Source organism: Podarcis vaucheri (genome assembly GCF_965113315.1).
Source record: "Podarcis vaucheri genome assembly, chromosome: 13".
NCBI classification, from domain to species: domain Eukaryota; kingdom Metazoa; phylum Chordata; class Lepidosauria; order Squamata; family Lacertidae; genus Podarcis; species Podarcis vaucheri.
In genome coordinates, this window is record NC_138751.1 from 35,840,892 (window position 1) to 35,857,311 (window position 16,420).

Here is a 16,420-nt window from a genome sequence, read left to right on the forward strand (position 1 = left end):
GAAACAACTTAGAAGCATAAAAAGAAGGTGGGTCCTACAAACATACGGCTCTCAAGTGTTAAAAGCCAGGAGAAAGAGTTACGTCTTCAGCATTCTCCATAAGCTGTATAATGAAGGCAACAGACGCACCTCTGTGGGGCACGAGGAAGCTCCAACGCTTAGGGGTTGTAGTAGAGCAGGGATGTCCAACGGTTGATCGTGGGGCATTCCTGGTCAATCGCGTGATAGTGATGGATTGACTCCTCCCCCAAAAAGCTCAACAACTTTGGTCAATTCAATGGGTAGCTCACTGCCAGTGTTTTTACAACAGGAGTAGATCACAGTCTCTTGGGAGTTGGACACCCCTGCTGTAGAGAATGCCCGCTCCTGGGCCACTGCCACTGAGCTACCCATTGAATTGACCAAAGTTGTTGAGCACATCCTCTTTCTCATGGACAAACTAGGAGGGACCACAAGGGAAGCAGGCACTCCATGACCGAACCAGATCGCAGGCAATGGGTGCAGCACAGTGCCTGCCCAGGATGATCACCGGTCTCTAAAATTTGTGTTCCAAAGGAAGCTAAAAGGAACATGACGTACTGAGGTCCCTCTCCCATTATTTCCAGTAGCAGCTTTCTCTTTTGAATTGTTCTGTCCAGGCCACCGTAAGCAACCACCGGCTGGTCTACCACTCACTTAGGCATCTTTGGAAGCTAGCAAGGCTGCTTTGGGGGATGCCAGCCTCATGTACTTGCCAGTAGCATCAACCACCATGGAGAAAAAGGGAGGTGAGGGGGAAGGACTTGCCCTGATGGCTCGGCCAGGAAGTGGCTCTTTGGTCAATCTAGTGCAGGGTTTCCCAAACCTGGGACCTCCAGCTGTTTTTGGACTACAACTCCCATCATCTCTAGCTAGCAGGGCCAGTGGTCAGGCAAGATGGGAACTGTAGTCCAAAACCAGCTGTTTATGAAGAATGTGAAATTTGTAAGAGAGGAAGGGAATACGGAATTTCAAATGTGAATGCCTGCGCCTTTCTAAGCTGGATGTTTGGCTGGGTGAATTCTTATGTGGATTTCTACTTTGGATAGCGCCAGCTCACATTCAGTGGGAAGAGTCAGGGTTCCACCCAATCCAAAAAGAGAAGTGTTTGGGCTCCTCAAATAATTAAAAATTTGAAACACACATTGGGGGAAAGTTGCCAAATTCAGTTGAAATTTTATAGCCAGCATTGTGATGCTCTCCTGACATTCACTGATGTTGACAAAGTGTCTCCGCTACTGTGCCCTGGAATCTGAACACAAGGGGGCCATACAGGGAAGTTGTGTGCGCATTACCAGGTTTTCTGTCATTCACAGCAGGTGTGGTTTTCTGTCATTCACACATGCTGGGTAAGTGGGGAGTCCACACCCAGCACAGCAGATCCACCCATGGAAGCCTATTCCCAGGTGGGTTTTGCGGTTGCAGGATTGGATCAATGGACTTCAATGCAGAAAAGCAGGGTTTAATTCCTAGCTTCCCTCTCCGAACCCACTGGGTTGCTACAAGCAATTCACCCTCTCCCCTGCAAACATTAAGGACCTACCTCAGAGGATTGTTGTGATGATGGATGAGAGAAGGATTATAAAGCATTCGGTGCTATAGATATATAGTATATAAATGTCTCATAAGGGTTCCTTCTCTCCCGCCTGTCCCAAGTTTCTCTGCTTGTCTCGTTGCCTCACCACCTTTTGCTTTCTTCCGCTCTCTTGTGCCAGATCTTTCGCTCTCTCTTCTGCCTCCACTATGCTCCACGCTTTCCTCTTTCTGATTCAAGGATGGCCACGTCTCTTTGCATCATGTATTTATTTTTAATACTGCCCTTGAAATGGAGAATAAAGTTTCCCTCTGCATTATAGAGGGGCAGAATGATGAGTGGCTTATGGTTTTGTTGTTAGATTTCAGAAGAATGTCCTTTTCTCTCCACTAATAACTCTAGAAAGGGGAGGGGTGTCGATAATAATAATAATTTATTATTTATACCCCACTCATCTGGCTGGGTCTCCCCAGCCACTCTGGGCGGCTCCCAACAGAATATTAAAAACACAATAACTTCCCTAAAGAGTGCTGCCATCAGATGTCTTCTAAAAATCAGATAGTTGATTATTTCCTTGACATCTGGTGGGAGGGCGTTCCACAGGGCGGGCGCCACTACCGAGAAGGCCCTCTGCCTGGTTCCCTGTAACTTCACTTCTTGCAGTGAGGGAACTGCCAGAAGGCCCTCAGCTCTGGACCTCAGTGTCCAGGCTGAACGATGGGGGTGGAGACACTCCTTCAGGTATACAGGACCGAGGCCGTTTATGGCTTTAAAGGTCAGCACCAACACTTTGAATTGTGCTTAGAAATGTAGTCAGTCACTCAAATGCTTCCGTAAATGAACAATCCCAATGGCAAATCGGTGACAGACATGCTCGCAAATCCAGTTACCACCTCCTGCATTTGAAAGCTCCCCAAAAGGATGGTTGGTGGTTACAAATAAATACAGTAAATGGACAAAAGTACCAAAAACACGCATTACCTCATGAAACACCACACATTCCACACTACTTCACACATTAAACGCTCTCTTCTGTGTGAGAGTCAGGAAACACCGTGACAGGAAATGAGGCCGCCATCGGGGGTAGCAACGGAACTGATGATTCACCGTGCTAGAGAAGGAACTAAAATTTAAAAAAAAAAATTAGTTTCTCCTCCCGTTAGATTCACAAAATGTTTAGGGGTATGCGTGCCCCCAGAAAAAAAGCACTGACAATGGCTACCAAATTCTAGCTGGGCTTCACAGCCATTTCTGCATAGCATTGCTCTTGGCCAACTTGGATGGCTTCTGAAGAGGATCACGCCAATTTGTGGAGGGTATCGCCGTCAATAGCTACTAGCCATGACACACGAGAAGATAAGGAGAGGCTGCTGGATCAGGCCAATGGCCCATCTAGTCCACCATCCTTTTCTCACAGTGGCCAAGCAGGTGGCTCTCCCCGTTGGTACACTGTGGCTTCCAGCAACTGGTATTCAGAAGCCATCTTGCCTCCAATTGAGGAGGCAGAGCACAGCAACCATTGTTAGTCCTCTCCCCCACGAATTTGTCCAATCCTCTCTTAAAGCCGTCTAAGTTGGTGGCCGTCAGCATTGGGCAAGGTGGGTTTGATTTAAATCAAATTGATTTAAATCATGATTTAAATCACCAGTCAGTAAGAGTTGATTTAAATCACTAGGCATTAAGACTTGATTTAAATCTCTTTTTTTTTTTTTTTACAGAAAGACTCGTTCTTGCTGGTATAACCTTCATATTTACAACCAGATGAAGCTTTCATTTTTGGAATAATAAATTTTCAGAGTAGTTTTTTCAGTTATCTCAAAAATTACGGATGTGGTTATATTATTCGAAAGACATAGATAATTATGAAATTACTGTGAGGTTTAATAGGTTAACTGTTTATATTTGGACAACTTTTCTGCTGTACTTTATTGGAAGGAGAAAAATAATCATTTCCTTAATAACAATTTAAACAATTTATTCAACTAAAACAATAACATTATAGCATATGTATCCACGTTTGTTAACTGATGTGGTTAAACAATTTTTTTTAAACAACAACAACTTAGACTGAGTTTTAGCACACATGGAAAAACTTAAAACAAATCCTTATTTCCCAATGAACAGCCTTTGGACCATAATGTAACTTAAATAGAAAACTATCTTTAGAAAGATTTTTCCTCCAAAAGCATTTTATTTTAAAAATCCAATTTAAATTTTAAAAATCTGATTTAAATTTAAAAAAAAAAACACATTGATTTTTATCCACCCTGCCATTGGGACATTAAAATGGTGGCCAAAAGCAGCCCAGCTAGTATGGTTCAGAACGCTGCCGCCACCAGGTAAATCTCTCTAGGCTGGACAAAGGTGGTCCGTAAGTGTGTAGTTAGTCCAGTGGGGACCCTTAAACCTGAAGCAAAGCCTGCATTTGAGACCCTAAAGAAGAGAGTGTCTGCTGCTGACCAAGGATTTGCAAACTGCCAAGGCATTTTGGTTTGTAAACATAATATATATGGCGGGGGGGGCAGGAGGAGACAACTGGCGAGGGGGGGGGCAATGATTTATAAGATCGTTGTCGCAATCCAATTCCAGAGAGCGGCAGAAGGCTGCACAGATGCTCAGACAAGGTGGCTAGCTCTCAATTGTGCAAAAGCAACTACACGGGAAATGTATTCGCTTTCGGGTTTGATGTGCATTATGCCATTGCTGAATGCAGTCTGTTGTGTACACACACACACACACACACACACTGCAAGCAAGCTGTGGGGAGCATGGAACAGCAGACCTTTGTGTTACACCAGGGTGCATGAAAAGTCATAGCCGTTGTCAACGTTTCCCTTTTTTAAAAAAGGGAAATTCCCTTATTCCGAATAGGATTCCTCGCGAGAAAATGGAAAAGTTGACAGCTATGTGAAAAGTGCAAAGAGGGGGGTGGGAAGGCAATCGCTCTCTAAAGACTAGAGACTGGGCCATCCAATGAACTTTGCAATGGAGAAGACTTAACACAAAAAGAATTTAAAAATGTAAGGTGAAGCCTACTGAATTATTATTATTATTGGTGCTTAAAAAAAAAAGGTGCCAGAACTCACCATGAACACCTCCCTCGTTCTCTTAGAATGGCAATAGAGCCCACCTGAAAGGCGAGTTACAGCTGGAAAAAAGCCCTGATGATGATGATGATGACGATATTATCTTATATTCATTTATACTCTGCCTTTTCCCCCTGACAGGAACTCAAGGCAGTTTACAGATAAAAATCAGAACCTTTAGAAACATTGGGGGGCGGGGAACCAATTAAAACTATATAAACATATAAAATCTATTAAAACCGTATCAATTATTACAATAAATACAGCACAGCAGCATTAAAAGCAGCCGGTTACCCAAAACCTCTTTGGAGAAAGAAAATCTTCATCTTCCGGCGGAAGCACAACAAGGAGGGAAACAGTCTACGTTCTCCAGAGAGGGAGTTCCAAAGTCTGGGAGCAGCCAACAAGATCAGGCCAGGTCAGGCCAGAGGCCCAACTAATTCAGCTAACCCATACCGTCCAATTTTTTCCCCAGACCCCAAACTGAGACATGCTCCCAGGCGAGTCACATGACCTATGCCTCACATTCACCCCGAAAAAGAACACTTTTTTCGGGATAAGAACGAGAGTAAAGGTAAAGGTAAAGGGATCCCTGACCATTAGGTCCAGTCATGACCGACTCTGGGGTTGCGGCGTTCATCTCGCTTTATTGGCTGAAGGAGCCGGCGTACAGCTTCCAGGTCATGTGGCCAGCATGACTAAGCCACTTCTGGTGAACCAGAGCAGCGCACGGAAACGCCGTTTACCTTTCCGCCGGAGCGGTACCTATTTATCTACTTGCACTTTGACGTGCTTTCGAACTGATGGGTTGGCAGGAGCAGGGACCAAGCAATGGGAGCTCACCCCGTCGTGGGGATTCGAACCGCCAACCTTCTGATCGGCAAGTCCTAGGCTCTGTGGTTTAAATCACAATGCCACCTGCGTCCCTAAGAACGAGAGTACAGCACCCCAAATGGCCACCACATGGGGAGGAGGAGAAAGGTATGACCTTTTTTTCGGGACACTTGGCAGGTATGCTAACCAGATGTCTATATTGGAACCCTCAACGCAGGACCCAAGTGCATCAGCAGTCTCTCAACTTTAGGGTTGCTATGCAACTTTAGGGTTCCCAGACACAGCCAGCAATTGCTGAAACGTCTGGGAAAATCTGGACATATGGCAACCCATGTCGGCGGTGTCGTTTTTGGCGATTTCCCTTTAAAAATAGCTCAAAAACTTCAATTTTGTCTTTTGGAAAAAAGCTCAGCAACTTTTCTGTCTGGAATTTTGAAAAAAGCTCAGTACTTTTCTGTCCGGATTTTCACTTTTTGACATATGGCAACCCTACTCTACTTACAATTCCCAGAAACGGTTATTCAGAGGCATCTAGCCTCCGACATAGGACTTGGCCTACAGAACTTGTTGCCCAGGGATGTTGCCGCGTCTTCCGGCGGTTCACCAAGAAGGGACAGAAATTGCCATCGTAGGCAGAACATGAGTGATTTATTGGTTGGACTTTGAACAGCTGCTCTCATGAGTAATTCTACCATTTTAGCATTTGTTCAGAGTCCCATTTCTCCCACTGTTAGGGAAGGCAATCAACGTGAAAAGCAGAGCAGTTCTGTTTAGAGAATTCAATCCCCCAAGCTGATGTGACCGGACCAGTGCCGGATTGGTACATATAAGCTAAACAAGCTATGGCTTAGAGCCCCACTCTCTTGGGGGCCCCCAAAAAATTTAAAGGAAAAAAACCTGGATATACATTTCCAAAATATAAGATGAAAAACAAATAAAATAAAACCTACATACAGCAACAGTGTTTTGTGTTGTGCAGGCTCCTATGATGTACCGGTAAGTCAGGCTTCCTCAACTTTGGCCCTCCAGATGTTTTTGGCCTACAACTCCCATGATCCCTAGCTAGCAGGACCAGTGGTCAAGGATGATGGGAACTGTAGTCTCAAAACATCTGGAGGGTCGAGGCTGAGGAAGCCTGATGTAAGTAATGGGCCCCCAATCATTTTAAGTTGGAGCTTAATAATTATTTCACTGTTAATATACTTCTTCTTAATTGTATTTCACTAATAATATACTTCTTAATTGTATTTCAGTTCAACAATTACTTATACATATTTTGTTATGTGCCAGTGGCTTTAGATACCTATGAGGTCTGTAAATTACCATATAGCGTATATTCAACACAAAAAACAGCAGCAATTTGTTGTTGGCAAAGGACAGCTGGGCATATAAAGGGCCCCATTACCTTCAGTAGCTTAGGGCCTCATCAAACCTAAATCCGGCCCTGGACCGGGCATCTGTGAGGAGAATGGCTTGTCACTTTTAATGGTGCCACCGACTTCCACTTGTACTGAATACCCAAAAAAGAAAACAAGGGTTGGACACAGGGTACTAGAGTTCTTTGTTTACACATCTGGAATATAGGGCTCTTACTATAAATGCCCCCAACTCCTAGACATATGGAATCCTAATTGCATTTCACACCTTAATGCACCTTTTTTCTGCACCTTAACGCTGCCTTCTCTAAAAGGGGGGGACGGGACACAACAGTCATGCCTGCAGGGGTGCTGAGAGCGAGATACAAAGTACAAAGGCAGCAGCCTTCCCGGGATGAAAAAGAACAGTAAACCTAAATGCAGCAAAACACATTGCAAAGACTGAGAGGTATATTAGGGTCTGGGACTCACAGCTCATTAGAGAGAGAGAAAAAACTGACCTGCTGCCCAAGAGGGGCGCGAAGAAGAGACAAGAGAATTTGGTCTCCAAAATTGAAAATGTCAGGGCTTGATTGCCTCTCTGCTGCTCTGATCACACCATAAGCAGGGGGCGAATTTACTTCCATCTACAGAATATGATGCTTGCCAGTTTTGCTAATAAATAGATTCCCTCGTCTCACTAGGAAAAAGAGGGGGGGAATTTCCTCCTCTAATTTAAATTTAATGAGCCTCAAAAGCTTGAGCCTCCAATAACCTTTGCTCCTGCACATCCAGAAAACCAGCCACTTAGAACAAACACCCAAGTCAAATCTACCATGCTTAACTGTTAACAGCGAAAGGGAATGGGCACATCTGCCCACGCTGCAACCATCTGCCTGGCTGAACTCCGCATAAAGGACGAGGAGAAGGAACAAAAATCAGAAACAGCCAAGAGACCAAAGAGAAAGATGCTTGTGTACAACAGATGACTTATTTTTGCGCGGGCAGAAAAATAAATATAATTACTCCGGATGCAAAAATAAAAAATAAAAATCATTTCTATTAGACCAGATATTATATCCTATACTCACAGGAAGGGGGTGATCCAGGGGGTGCATGTTTTGGGATCTGGTGCAGGGCCCAGTTGTCCTTCCTTTAAAGAAAGGGGCTAGCAAAGGCGCTAGTCCTCAAAGCTACTGAGAAGAGACCGAGAACGTGTAGATCACGTCCAATCAAATCTCAGAGCCAGTGGGTGGTTCAACAGCAGTTTCAGTTTCAGCAGTTTCATCAAGCCTTGGCATACTGGGGTGTGAACTTTGGGTCGCCTTCATTCAACTGACTTAGGAGAAGAACCATTGAAGTTAATGGCTATTCATGCTAATGGGTCAATTGCAAGCACATGTCCATGGACCTCAGTCCTGCATTCAGTTGTGCAGAACTAAAGCAATGCAGAATTAAGTTCCGAGAAAGCTGCCTTATACCACGTCAGGCAATTTGTCCTTCTCTAGTCCAGCGGTTCCCACACGCCGATGGTCCCCTTGAAAATCACTGATGATCTTGGTGAATCCCTTCAGACTTTTTTCCTGCCTCTTGCAGCAGTTGCAAGGCACTGTGCTAAATGCTGCATGATTTTTATTTGTGTTTGGATTGCTGCTTCTATCTCCTGCACATTGCATTTCGCTGCCCTACAAGAAATAAAGGGAGCAATAAAACGCAATCAAAAAAACCAACATGGATATTTAAATGCGGACCATAGTTTGGGAAGCCCCGATATAGTCCAATACAGTCCACACTGAGTGGAAGCAGCTCTCTTGGGAGTTCTATGGAGCCTGCATGGGACGCAGATGGTGCTGAGCCTCTTGGGTTTGTCGATCAGAAGGTCAGCGGTTCGAATCCCCGCGATGGAGTGAGCTCCCATTGCTCTTTCCCCGCACCTGCCAAGCTAGCAGTTTGAAAGCACACCAGTGAAAGTAGATAAATAGGTACCTCTGCGGGGGGAAGGTAAACAGCATTACTGTGCGTTCTGGCTTTTGTCTCGGTGTCCCGCTGTGCCAGAAGTGGTTTAGTCATGCTGGCCACATGACCTGGAAAGCTGTGGACAAACACTAACTCCCTCGGCCTGAAAGCGAGATGAGCACCCCAACCCCATAGCTTCCTTTGACGGGACTTAACCTAAGGTTACCAGACGTCCCCGTTTCCCAGGGACAGTCCCCAGATTTACAAATCAGTCCCCATACAAAATTCATTAAAGTTGAAAAGTGTCCCCAGATTCATTGGAAAAAATCTGGTAACCTTAACTTAACCATCCAGGGGTCTTTTACGTTTTACCTGTTACCTCTACGTGGCCAAGGGGCCTTTAGCCCGCTCAGTATCTGTTAGGAGGGGGCCGGGGCCCCTCAATATTCAGGTGGTGGAGGAGGCCAAGCGTGGAGCTGAGCAAATGTCCAGTTCTTCCTGAGTGTGAGAGAGGAGTTGCTGGTCAATGAAGCCATGTAACACTGGGCTCTGCCTCCTCCTGGTGATGCAACGTCCCATGCACAGTGCATGCTGGGAGCATGATGTCGCACATATGTGATACGCGTTGCCTGCATGCTGTCACACACACGCAATGCATCCTGGACCCCTTCAGTCTTGGGTGCAAGTCGGGGCCTCTGATCCTGGGTTTAGGGCAGAGGGTCTTTCCCATCACCGGTTGACTGATCCGTTCAGGGTGAGATGCTAGGGACTGAATCTAGGACCTTTTGAACACAAAACAGGTGCTCCACCTCTGAGCTGCAGAACAAACAATTTCCCCCGGATCAATCATCCGCCCGTTAACTGATTGAAGTTAATTAAATGCAAATAGATGTGCATGTTACCAAAAACTTAATATAGGTGGATTTATGAGATACTGAAGCGAGAGAGATAACTCAAAAGTTTTAACAAGCAGGGTTGTTTCCACTCACTGCTAGAGAGAAGAAAAACAGCCCCCTTTAATTTCCCCCCTTTCCTACTATAACACACTGTAATGTGTATGGGTTGCTCGTGCGTAAGTTGCCGCTTCTCCAGGCTTTGTTGCCTTGCTAAACCTTTCAGTCTGGGCAGCCCTTCACTTTGTGGCTGCCTCAGTCGCTAGCAGAATCCGTCAGTGGCCGTTTCTTAAATCTTTTCCAACATAAAAGTTGTTTGACACCCAGTCTCCTCCTACTCTCTCTGTGCGGAAGTCTTCTGCGCAGGGTGGGCGTGGGTAGCGGAGGACCCGTGCTCTCCCTGCTGGTGTCCGGTGAAGAGTCCTGGAGCCCTCTCGCCGATTCCCCCATCAGCCCCTCTATATCCCTGGTGTTGCGCTGATTTGCTTCCCCATCTGCGGAGCTGCCTCTCTCCCTGCTGGGCCCTTCTCCAGCATCATTTGAGAGCCTTCCCTCCGCCTCTAGCTCCGATATCAGGTCCCTGACACACACCAAAAAGAGACAAGGGCTGTGCAACATCAGAACCTGCAATTGGCAGGCGGTAAGAAGCTTTTTTTTTTTGTTTTTTTGTTAACCAGATCTTAATTCACCATCCCTGGTGATTAACTGCCAATAAATAAATCAACTACAGCTCAATTTATTCAGTTGATAAATCAGTAGTAGCCAATTCAAGCTCGCAAGTTCTAATCATCTTAGGGCTCAATCATATTGTTGTTGAGCATGGACTGTAAGATTCCTGAACCTCCATTAATTCTCCTCTACCCATATGGTGGTCTCCTCCAAATCACTACCTTCAAACACTTTCTCCATCCTGCAATCCAGATTTTCTCATACATCAAAAGCAAGAGGATAATAATAATAATAATAATAATAATAATAATAATAATAATAAATTATTTATACCCCGCCCATGCGGCTGGGTTTCCCCAGCCACACTGAGCGGCTTCCAGCAGAATATTAAAAATACAATAACCTCAAACTTAAAAACCTCCCTATACAGGGCTGCCTTCAGATGTCTTCTAAAAGTCAATTAGTTGTTTATTTTATTGATGGAAGGGCGTTCCACAGGGCGGGCGCCACTATTGAGAAGGCCCTCTGCCTGGTTCCCTGCAACCTCACTTCTCGCAGTGAGGGAACGGCCAGAACGTCCTTGGAGCTGGACTTCAGTGTCTGGGCTGAATGATGGGGGTGGAGACGCTCCTTCAGGTATACTGGGCTGAGGCCATTTAGGGCTTTTAAGGTCAGCACCAACACTTTGAACTGTGCTCAGAAACGTACTGGGAGCCAATGTAGGTCTTTCAGGGCCAGTGTTATATAGTTTCAGTGGCCGCTCCCAGTCACCAGTCTAGCTGCTCCATTCTGGATTAGTTGTAGTTTCCAGGTCACCTTCAAAGGTAGCCCCACGTAGAGCGCATTGCAGTAGTCCAAGCAGGAGATAATTTGAGCATGCTCCACTCTGGCAAGGCAGTCCGCGAGCCGGTAGGGTCTCAGGATATTCGTGGATGGCCTGCAAAAAGCCTCTTCCAATTTATAATCCCTCCCCACTGACACATTCCCAAAAGGTTAGGAACATAAGAAGTTACCTTACAGCGAGTCAGACCATTGCTCCCACCCAGGTCAGTGTTGTCTACAACTGGCCGACAACAGCTGTCCAGGATTTAAGGAAAGGTTTTCTCCCAGCCCTATCTAGAGATGCCAGGGGTTGAACCTAGCACCTCCTGCAAGTGAAGCAGATAGTTTTCCACTGAGCTATGACCCTTCTCCATCTGCCATAGACTACATCTGATTAACCTGCAAGTCTTGCACAACATATCAGCATTGTCTTTATAATATAGATTTTACCCTGCGACATTTTGATCAGCAGAGCAAACATTTTTTTAAACAATTAGAAAACAGCCACCACCAACCCAGACTCAAATTCTTGAACAGCTGCAAAGTGATATTTAGAAGCCAAGATGGATTGTAACATTGATTTTTAACAGCACCTAGAACAAAGTAGAGTTAGTGATATGCAGGTGGAACTACAGAGGACATTTCAGAGATGGGATAATAATAATAATAATAATAATAATAATAATAATAATAATAATAATAATAATAATAATTTATCTATTTATTTATCTGGCCGAGCCTCCCCAGCCCCCAACAAAATATTAAAAACATGTTCAATCATTAAAAACGTCCCTAAACAGGGTTGCCTTCAGATGTCTTCTATAAGTCAGATAGTTGTTTATTTCCTTAACATATGATGGGAATGCGTTCCACAGGGCAGGCGCCACCACCGAGAAGGCCCTCTGTCTGGTACCATCACTGAGGAAGCCAGATCTCTGGTAAATCCCCTTCTACATGTATGGTTATTATGTGTTCACGTGTCTTCATTTCCACAGCAGAATTCAGGTTTACCTGCACCCCATCCAAGAAGTCACTTGCATAGCATTAAGACTGACATCTGATGGAAAATAGGGACGTCTGTTGTTGTTGTTACACCCCATCCATCTGGCTGGGTTGCCATAGCCACTCTGGGAGGCTTCCAACATATATAAAAACATAATAAATATATTTTTTTAAACTTCCCTAGACAGGAATGCCTTCAGGTGCCTTCTAAAGGTTGTATAGTTACTTATATCCTTGGTTCAGGGATGACATAACATTTCTCCAATGAAAATATGGACGTCCTAAGGAAAAATGGGACATTCCAGGATCAAATCAGAAACTGGGACGGCTTCTGTAAATCCAGGACTGTCCCTGGAAAATAGGGGCACTTGGAGGGTTTGGGTGCACACTAGAGATATTGGACACTGGAAATGGAAATGTGAGCAGAAATTGCTGCAATTAAAATGTTTGTTGGAGGTCAGGAATAGAAATCATGCCAGCAAATATGAGCAGTCTTTGCTATGTCATTTGTTTGTTGTGGTTTTTTTTAAGTCTGCAAATGTTATGTTAAATGTTATGTAAATTACGTTATTGCCTGCATTGTTTCTGACACTTCCTTGTCATCGAAATGCAGCCAAATTAATCACACAATTAATTTCAGCCATAGCCAATAGTGAGGTGAACACTGTCGATTTTAGCAGAAGCTGAACTGTAGTGGAATGCAGACAACGCTGATTGTGATGAACAGAGGACAGGATGGAAAGCATTGCTTCTTACCTAGGTGCACACTCAAAATCTTGAAAACAAATATCCGGAATGGAGGTAGCAGAAAGCAGGAACCGCCCTTGGTGCAGAAAGCAAAGCCACTCCCGACCTAAAGGGGGGGTTGCGGGCTCTACAATCTCACGGGGCTGGCGTCAACCCCGCGGGACTCAGAGATTCCCGTCTCATTAATATTCAGCGCCCTCAGCGCCAGCCAATCAGGCTTACCAGGTGCTCTTAAGGTCGAGGCAGCCCTGGCTCGCCCCTTTTCTTTCCTACAAATGAAGTCGGGGGGGGGGGAGGAACGCCATCACCTCCCCAAAATCTTGAAGGGTAGTTCGTTAAAGGGCTCCGGGGGGCGTTGCCTCGTCCAAAACCTACGAAGGCTAGGGCCTAAAGCGCGCTCCTGAGTGGTAACCCCTTGGGGAGCGCCTAGGGATTTGCATCTCGGGGGCTCCCCCTGCTGGTGCTTAATCCTTCCCAGTTAGACCGGATAGCCTGTTAGGGCCAAAGCCTAAAGCCAATACCGCTCTTACCTGTAATCAATAAAGTTGTGGCCATTTTCGCCCATTAACCTAAATTCTGGTGTCCGGTGTCTTTATTTACTCCATCTGTGGGAGGGGGCGGGAATCGCCACGCAACAGATGGGCAAACTTTGGATTGGCAGGATCTATTTGTTTTTCATTGGCCCCAACCAGAGCCAGGAGCAAAATAGGACGGCAAACATGAGATTGCGGAAAAATATGGCTGAAAGAATTTGCTCAACCCTGGAACTTGCTTTCAGCACCAGAACTCAAGCTCAATCCACTCCTATTTCACCCCAACATTTCTTAATTTCAGCAGCCTAATTTAGGTGAGGGAAAGAGTGGGTTTTCTGTTTTCGGTTGGTGCTACTGCTACACCATTCAGAGTCGAAAGTCTTTGCTGATCTACTGCCACTTGTCTGGAGGTCTACCAGGACATCCCAACCCACCTTCTGTCCACCCCGGAAGAGAGACAGCTGGAACGTAAAGGAACTTGCACATCTCAGAGTAAGCCAATCTTTGCTTATACTGGTGCAAGACAAAGGATAATTCTCCCATCATGCCCTGCTTGTGAGTTATCCAGGGCCATCTGGCTGTCCGCTTTTCAGAGGCAGCTCTGGAATATATGGAGCCTGGATCTAATTAAAAAAAAAAAAACTTGTTTGAGCTACTCCCTGAATAAGAAGCTGTTGCCAAAGCGATATGTCACATTTGCAGAGAAGAAGAAAAATATTATCCGCCTCCACATCTGGAACTTTTTTTCCCCCGTTTCTGCGGAAAGGCCAAGGAAGAGCAGGGCACTGGTGGGTCCGCCTCTGCCTGCCTCAAAATTGACGAGACCCCTCTCACCTCTCAGAGAGTGGAATTGGCTAGCTGCCGTCTCTTACCTTGCGCCAGTTTGCCTGCACCTATTCCGGCTTGTGCAAACTGACCCTGAAAGGTCACTTCCCCCAGAGAAAATGCTAAGAATCCTTATTTGCCTCCAACAGAGAGGGTTGTGGGGTTTGGGGGTTTTTTGCTTTCTTTCTTTATTACTTTCTCACACTTTTGTAACATGAGATTACAAATTTGTGCAGGATGTAAAACGGGGGAGCGGCCATTTTGAATTCTAGTGAGGGACTCCAGACCGAGAGATGTTACTACTATATCTAACTCATTACTGAGGAACCTCTTTTGGCCTGAGGGCCAAATTCAGATGTAGCTAACATTCCGAGGGCCACACTCTAATGGTGGGCATGATCAAAGGTGGAAGTAGGCAATGGCAAAGGCAGACAAATATTCAGGACTTTTTTACCAACTCATCGGTACTCGGTTCCAGTACCTCTCAGGAGGGCATCATTGCCATTATAAAAGAACAAGGTAATCATTCATGCTGAATTCCGGCACCTCTTTTTCTAGAAAAATAGCATTTCTATAAATAATAAATAGTTGTATATTTCCTTGACATCTAATGGGAGGGCGTTCCACAGGGTGGGTGCCACAACCAAGAAGGCCCTCTGCCTTGTTCTCTGTAGTTTCACTTCTTGCAGTGAGGGAACCGCCAGAAGGCCCTTGGAGCTGGACCTCAGTGTTTGGGCTGAACGATGGGGGTGGAGATGCTCCTTCAGATATACTGGACCGAGGCTGCTTAGGACTTTTAATGTCAGCACCAACACTTTGAATTGTGCTCAGAAATGTACTGGGAGCCAATGCAGGTCTTTCAGGACAGGTGTTATTATTATTTATACCCCACCCATATGGCTGGGTTTCCCCAGCCACACTGAGCGGCTTCCAGCAGAATATTAAAAATACAATAACCTTGTTTATTTCTTTGATGGAAGGGCGTTCCACAGGGTGGGTGCCACTACTAAGAAGGCCCTCTGCCTGATTCCCTGCAACCTCACAATGAGAGAACCGCCAGAAGGCCCTCAGAGCTGGATCTCAGTGTCGGTGCAGAACGTTGGGGGTGGAGACGCTCCTTCAGGTATACAGGGCTGAGGCCATTTAGGGCTGTAAAGGTCAGCACCAACACTGAGTTGTGCTCGGAAATGTACTGGGAACCAATGTAGGTCTTTCAGGACAGGTGTTATATGGTCTCAGGGGCCACTCCGTCACCAGTCTAGCTGCCACACTCTGGACTAGTTGCAGTTTCCGGTTCACCTTCAAAGGTAACCACACATAGAGCACATTGCAGTAGTCCAAGCAGGAGATAACTAGAGCATGCACCACTCTGGCGAGACAGTCCGTGGGCAGATAGGGTCTCAGCCTGCATACCAGATGGAGCTGGTAGACAGCTGCCCTGGACACAGAATTGCGCCTCCATGGAAAGCTGTGAGTCCAAAATGACTCCCAGGCTGTGCACCTGGTCCTTCAAGGACACAGTTACCCCATTCAGGACCAGGGAGTCCTCCACACCAGCCCGCCCCCTGTCCCCCCAAAACAGTACTTCTGCCTTGTCAGGATTCAACCTCAATCTGTTAGCCGCCATCCATCTTCCAACCACCTTCACCGCCTTCACTTCAGCTTCGCCGGCGTGTGATTGAATCCCACCCAAAAGCAACAACTGTCTGGAAGCGCCACAGTGAGGGAATTTGTGGAAGGGGGCGGGGAAGGAATTCGGGAGAATGCAAAGCAAGCTTAAAAGCAGGAGAGGGAGAACGAGATAAATCAGCAATTAAAATGTTTTCAGCCCCTGCAGCTGCACTGCCCAAACCTGGTCCAAAAGTCCCGTTAGATGCCAAGGGAAAGGGGAGGCTTCAGTCCCACAGGGGTGCTGTGCTCGTAACACAGTGTCCCGAAGATAAACCTGCAAACCTCCTCAGTGGGCAGAGAAGGACGAGCTTTTCCGACTTGATAGATTTCTCTGTGATCACCCATCTGCTCTGCTACCAGCTTCTGCCTCTCCTGGGACCAAGGAGGAGGGAAGGAAGCCTGGATACGGTTGTGTTTTTGGGTTGTTGTTTTTTTAAAAAAGAGGCCTGTATATAGAGCTTCCCCTGCCCACCTC

General features: G+C 45.9%; 1 long non-coding RNA gene across 1 annotated transcript in view; it reads left to right on the top strand.

Moving 5' to 3' along the window:
• LOC309516099 overlaps positions 1-13,490 on the top strand; it is a 131,894-nt gene extending 118,404 nt beyond the window's left edge. The window contains exon 2 of the long non-coding RNA XR_014212772.1: positions 13,395-13,490. This is a non-coding gene — a long non-coding RNA (uncharacterized lncRNA). The remainder of the gene's footprint in view (positions 1-13,394) is intronic.
• Positions 13,491-16,420: the final 2,930 nt, after the last annotated feature.